Source organism: Egretta garzetta, unplaced genomic scaffold (genome assembly GCF_000687185.1).
Source record: "Egretta garzetta isolate BGI_Z169 unplaced genomic scaffold, ASM68718v1 scaffold258, whole genome shotgun sequence".
Classification (NCBI taxonomy): Eukaryota; Metazoa; Chordata; class Aves; order Pelecaniformes; family Ardeidae; genus Egretta; species Egretta garzetta.
In genome coordinates, this window is record NW_009260413.1 from 2,570,489 (window position 1) to 2,577,795 (window position 7,307).

Genomic DNA, 7,307 nt, shown 5'->3' on the forward strand with positions numbered 1-7,307 from the left:
TAATCAGAAGGAAGCACACTTTTGCAGCAGAAGCCAATACGGTGAAGAGGGAAGGTGGTGATCATGGCGTTGACCCTTCCGTGTTGTTCTTCCCTCATATTTGGGTTCACATATTTCTTTCCCCTTCTTGAATCAGTTTCAGTTATTCTAGGTAATTTTATTACCTGATACATTTTTGGTATTTTGTTCATGGTCAAAATGTTTAAAATCATATTATATGGGAAAAACACATTTTCTGCTACTAATATCTGGGTTTTCTGAAGGCTCAAAAATCAGAACTCAGTTAAAAGGATCCCCAGTTTTTCATGGTCTTCTGCTGCCTGACTCAAGTTCCTATGTTACTAGCAATGCTAATGTCTCAATTTGACTGAGATGAAAACTTGCCCACAAATAGTCCCTGTGCCCCACCTACAGGCAACTCCATCTTTCCCTGTAATGCTGAGGAATATATGCAGGTCCCACATATTCTTTCCTAAGAAGGGGAGTGAAACAGAGAGGTTCCAGCAGCCGAAACTCTGCTAACAATCCCAGATGGGTATGCACACTGTCTTTTAAAGCTATAGCTGCAAGGTAAGAAATGACAGAGTATTTTTTTTTGTGATCACACTTCACAAACATTTTCTGAATGAGCATTGACAGTGGCTGTAACAGCAGGTAGAACCTCAGCAGCAGTACTGCCTGCTTCTCTACCAGGCCAGATCATTTCCTGGAATAACTTATACACCAGAGTTCAGGAATCCTTGCCATAAACAAAACCTCAACAGTAACAAAGGGCATTCTCAATAAAAATCTGCTAACTTCTCAACAGAAAGGCACATAATAGGTAAAGGAGAAGAGATGGTTTGCAGGTAATGCTATTTACTATAAGTTAATATATTTTTATGCTTAATGAAAAAAGTTGTGGTTGGAAGGGACCTCTGGTCATGGTCCACGTGAGAGTTTTCTTTCTTCAGAGGTGATGGGGTATGGGAGTGGTTTGCTTATATGATCTTTGTCAGAGCTGAAAAATTTTGTCATAGAGGAAGTTGTGAGCAGCATCATTTCCGACATATTATGCCACCGTATTATTCTGGCATAGATTTTATTCCTATGAATGCCATAATCAGAATGGTTGAGGTTGGAAGGGACCTATGGACGTCATCTTGTCCAAGCCCCCTGCTCAAGCAGGACTACCTACAGCTGGTTGCCCAGGACCATGTCCAGTTAGGTCTTGAGTATCTCCAAGGATGGAGACTCCACAATCTCTCTGGGCAACCTGTTCCAGTGATCTGTCACTCTCACATTAAATAAGTGCTATCTTAACAAATCATACAAAATAGTAGTCTTTGTTACAGAAAACATCCCAAAAATCTGTGAATTTTTATTTGTCCTTCATCTGGAGCATGGACTTTTAGTGAAGAGGTATACTGTCTCAGTTAAAACTGAATCTGAATGTTGTTTGTTCTTTACTGCAAGTCATATGTGATAAAATTTTGGAAAGGTTTTTTTGTATTACAGAATTCTACAGGGAGATCCTTCCTTTGAGAAGCATGTTTCAAGGGAACTTCATAATAATCTTGCTGAATTTCCAAACATTTGGTGTACATTCCTTCCATTCTTTCACAGGAATGATAGATGTACCCTTCTGAGGAGTTAGTTACACTTGATTATTTCATGTTAACTACTTCCTTTTACACAGCACCTAATGTTACATTGCTTAATATATGCTGAGGCATCATAAATAAAATAAATGAATAAAAGTCTCAGTGCTTTGCCAAGCAGACAGATGTCTATTAACTCCACCCACTGCCACAGGAGCTCATGTTTTAAACACCAAACAGCCTAGTGATAGTAGGTAGCTAACATGCAAAAAAACTGAGTAACCATGAAAACAAAGAAGCCACATTTGAAGTTACCACCCAAACTGCTGGTTACAGATCATTCTGGATCTGAACAGCCACTCCCTTCAATGATCATCCACAAAAGAAACAAGGAAGTAATCAGAATGTGATGGCAGCATTTCCGTAACAAAGATAAATTTCTTAGAACTGACAACAGCCCTGTGACACAAAATTGATGCTGGAAAGAAAAAAAATAAATTGAGTTTTTAACTCTCATTAAGTTTTAATAAAATGAAATAAAAATGCACTAGAAAGGTTGCCTGTGTGAGTAAGCACCAGAGCGGAGTGTGAACTAATCGGCTGTATGCTATTGGATGCACACCTCAAAGAGCTGACAGTAATACCACCATAATACAATAAAGTAAATCTGTGATTTTCACTGTGTAAGAATTTGAGTTTAATCCTTACTGTCCACCCCACAGTGAAACTCTGGTCAGGCAAGATGGACAGCCCAGTTATCACAAAGGGTCTCACTTGTATAATACAAAGTAAGAAGAAAAAATGAGGAAACATATGAAACTAATGGCATATAAATAAAAATATAATTCATGAATAATATATACCACATAGTTTTCCAACCGCAATTATAAAATAGTCTATTTTCTTTGCCATTTTAATTTAGTAAATTATTTATAGGGTTCCATATACTAAGGAATAATCCCAGTTTATTATGTTTTGACATAACTCTCTTTTAAATAAATTTGAAATTCATGAGAGCAGAATGTACATAATGATTGACATCAACAATAATTCACATCAGTCTTTCCAGTAGTGGAGAATGATGCTAGTACAGCTGTTATCTCCAAGTTCTGGGGAGTAGCTTTGTTACTCTTTTCTCTACTATTAGAAGCCTTAATAGTTAGTGAAGACAAACTCTGTTGGTTTGGTTTTTAGCAATATTTCACATGCAGCCTCTTGCTGAAAACAAGGAAGCTTTTGTGTGTTCTCAGGGTAGAATCAGTCCCACACAGTGGTAGTAGTTCACTGACAACCCATACACCACTTGGGAAAGTGATCCCTTCTCTTATGTGTCAATTATGACTTTCTCACTGCACAATACTTTGAAAAATTATAAATCCATGAACATGAATCTATGTGTGAGGATGAGATTTCATACAGTTGTTTCCTGCGTTACTGAAACACAACTAAGGAACAAGAATATTTATAACTATTAGCTCACAATAATGCTACATTTTGAGGGCTATATTGTTACTTGTATTGATTTCTGTTATAAAATCATTTTGGTCTATGAATTTATTTTAGAAGAAGAATTGGTTCTTGACAATGGAAGTTTGGCACAATAAAGACAGAACATGCCCTCAGTTTTCTTGATAGGCAAGGGTAGTGAAAAAGGGAATTTCCTAACAAAAGGCTAGAACCCCACAGACCAGAACAGTTCCTCTGCTGCTGAAAACCCAGAATCCAGTAAGAATTTTCAGTGGTGAAGATCATTGAAACTAATCTATTTCAGTGCTTACTTATACACAATTCCTCTTGCTGCAGATTCAGCACATTTGTGCTATCTAAATCAAAAGTACAGAATATAACTCTTATCTTTGTAGCAAATATTTACACATTTATCATGTTTCCTTTAAGTCTTCTCTAAACGCAGTTACTTCAGTCTTTCCTGAACATGTGTGCATTTTTAACTTCTGATCATTCTGGTTGCTTCTCAGCAGACACATCTTTCCTTTTATTTATTTTTTTTTTAACATCATGCACAACTTTCCAGTTCAGCCCTTACCAACACTAAGTAGAACAGAATGATAGTTTCACCTCCCCCATGAAAGACATCTTTATGTACATATACTAGTATAATGCTGGCATTTTCCAAAGTTGTTTGAGAATTACTTGCTCATGTATTTTGACTTGAATTGGTGGAAAACCTGCTTTCCCTCTAGACTGTTAAAATACCCTAAAAAGTCTCGGATTTATTTAAAAAAAACAATCTATTTTTGATTTGTTTTGTAGAAAAACCTTCTGAAAGTATTTAGAACAATATACTTGCAAAAAATGCATTCCTTTAAGCTTTTTTTAGGATTTATATTTAGTTACATATTTACAATATGGCTTTACGTAACAACTGCCACTGGAGACAGGTATACATTCCAAACCTTATTACCTTTCTTGCATAGATTCAAACTAGTATACCAATTCCCTAGGGCATCATAGGAAATCAAAGACAGCAGGGTTGAAAAGATTTATTAGGGTTTCTAGTCCAACATTATTCTAATGAAGTATTAATTAAACCCAATCTACAGTGACTCACCAGTGTATGCTTGTGATAAGCACTATTGGTGAAGTGAGGTTCCTCTTCTTCAGGAGGGTACAGATAAGCATTAGTTTGGCTGTTTCCCCTTTACCACCCTTCACAAAACTTACAGGAACATATTTTGGAGTATGGGACTTTGACCCAGATTTGGCTGAAATTGACCAAAAGACACAAGTTTGCTAGAGGGGGAGGTCAAGCCAGCAACCTTATGACAGAACCGTATTAAACTTTGCTTTCTAAAAAAATCTAACTATAAAGAGACCAGACCTGTTCTGGCAAAGGTGCCTACTTTGGAACCCGAGGCAAGCACACAAAACACCAGTAGATAGAAAAAGACCAGATAAGCTCAAAACAGTATTTTTAAGCCTGTGAAGTGTTCAAGTTCTCCCCAAGGATTTTTTTTAGGCCAGTCAGTGCTGAAGAAACCCCCTAAGAGTCCTGCAAATGATGCAAGAACTTGTATCAAAAACACCGCTAAGAAGCCAGCTCTCAGCTTGATATTCTTAGGGAAGTAAAAAACAAACAAAACCTTAAACCAGTGCTTGGCCTTCAATGAACTAAAGTACACGGGGAATTAAAAAAAACCCTGAACTTTAAAAAAAAATAGTTTTTATTCATTGATGATGTAAAATGTTTTCTGTCATTTTGGATATATTAATTTTGGGTAAGTTACCATCATAGTTATTTCTAGTTCTCACGCATTTGTGTTGTCTGCTTTTCTGGAAATGGTGGAAACATATAGGTTTGTGGCTGTTACAAGTTTGAGAAAAGTATTTATGTTTACATACTTCTTTTTATTATTGACTGAGCTTGGTAGCTTCTAATTGACCTACTTCTTGTACCATCTTGACAAGAATGGGTTTTGTGCAAAGAACAAAGGTGAACAGAAAAGGCACCTTAATACTAATTTGGTAATACAATACATAAATGTAGTATTTCAGCTCAAAACAGTATAGGAAAAAACATTCTTTAGTGCCAGTATCAGTGAATGAGATTGTTCACAAGTCTGCCATAACCTTGAGCAAATCACTTACCTCCGCTGAATTTTTGTTATATCTGTAACACACGGATGATCTTTCAGTTCCCTTAAAATGTTTCTTATCCTTAAACTTTAAAATTAAATTTATAGTTAATTCACTGACTGGTAGAAATGGCAATTGGGGTGTCACACTTTTTACTTAATGTGGTGAGGGCTGCTGCTGAGATGACTAATTCAGAGCACTCTTCTAAGCTCTAGATAACAGTGGGAAAGGGATATACTAGACTAAATAAAATAGATTATATCCAGGTAAAAAAGAAAGGACCTCATAACTTGCCCTCACTTGTAGAGGAACCTACCAGTTACTGAGGATATCAATAATACCTTAGGTTGCTTTTTGTCCTAAGACATTGGATGGAGAAGGAAAATTTAACAGTGCCTTATCACAACCTCAATTTGTGGCTAAGCCAGCATAGTTCAACTGTTGGCTCATGGGCTGAGTTCCACCTCATGGACATTTCCTTGGAGGAGATAGGGAAGAGCTGCTTCAGCAGTTCATAGTAGCCTAACAACTGAATGCTGCCTCTCAAGATGGTTTTAAACTAGAACAGGGTAGGTTCAGCCTAGAGGTAAGGAAGAAATTTTTTACAATGAGGGTGGTAAAACACTGGAACAGGTTGCCCAGAGAGGTAGTGGAGGCCCCAAGGTGCTGCCTCATCCACGCACATAGCCCTGCGAATGGGTAGCTGCCACATCAATGCAGCACATGAAGTGCAAAAGAAATCTCACAAACAGGAATCTGACTGATCATGTCAACTCTGGGATAAGCAGCCTGACAAGTTTTGGGGTTTTGCAATTTACCGAGTAGGAAATTTCCTTTCACCATGCATACAATGAAAATATGTTTCCAGTCACTTCCACAATACAGAGACAGCAACTATTAAAAAACCCATGCAGCTTCATTATTTGTATAAAAGTCTGCACCACTGGTAACTTAGTAGTGGAAAGCCTGGGGAAACAATTGCAATGCAGAGAAAAAGAACGGGGGGAAGGGGGGGAAGTCAGGACTTTAGCTAGAGAAAGAAAAAAAGAGAGACTCCAGTCACACTTCCTTAGTACCTCTTACTCCACATGGTTTCTTCCAGCATACGCTTCTCAGTCATGCCTCAGACTAAATCTGCATTTGCCTCCTTCAAAGAATTTACAGCTGCAGTTCCTTGGATATTTGGCAGAGTATCGCCAACGGTCGTAATTTAGTTCAGCACCTGAGGTCCTGTGTTTTGTCAGTGACTACTATGGAGTTAACTGGCACCTCAGCAGTTTTATTTTTTTTTTCTTTAGAAGTGCCTTGTAAAGTGTCCAACAAATACTTGAAATTGCATACATATTTTGCATTATTCATATGTCCACTGGAGTCTTCATATCACAACCTGTCATCCATTCTTGGAATTGTTAAGTAGAACCATTGAATCATAGAATTGTATAGTTTGGAATAGACCTTTAAGATCATCAAGTCCAACTGTTAACCTAACACTGCCAAGTCCACCACTACACCATGTCCCTAAGTGCCACATCTACATGGCTTTTAAATACCTCCAGGGATGGAGACTCAACCACTTCCCTGGGCAGCCCGTTCCAATGCTTGGCAACCCTTTCAGTGAAGAAATTTTTCCTGACATCCAACCTAAACTTCTGCTGGCACAACTTGAGGCTGTTTCCTCTTGTCCTACCACTTGTCACTTGGAAAAAAAAAAAAAAGAGACTAGCACCCAGCTCCTTTCAGGTAGTTGTAGAGGGTGATAAGGTCTCTCCTCAGCCTCTTTTTCTCCAGGCTAAACAACCCCAGTTCCCTCAGCTGCTCTTCGTAAGACTTGTGCTCCAGACCCCCCACCAGCTTCATTGCCCTTCTCCGGACACACGAAGTACCTGCCCACACCAGATCGCTCACTCTGTTCCACTCTCAGGTGAGCATTCATAGATGTATTTTAGGCAGGACTACTCTGTTCACAGTGTAGTTGTCTCCGTTCGCTTCAATTCCTGCAACTTTTGCCTGTCCGCACGCTTCCACAGGTAAACCTCATCAGCTCCAGCTCTCCCTAGCGTCCGCAGAGCTGGCGTGAGACAGTGCTTCCACGCTCCTCCGCCGCGACAGGCACCCGCTACCCGCGCAGGCGGC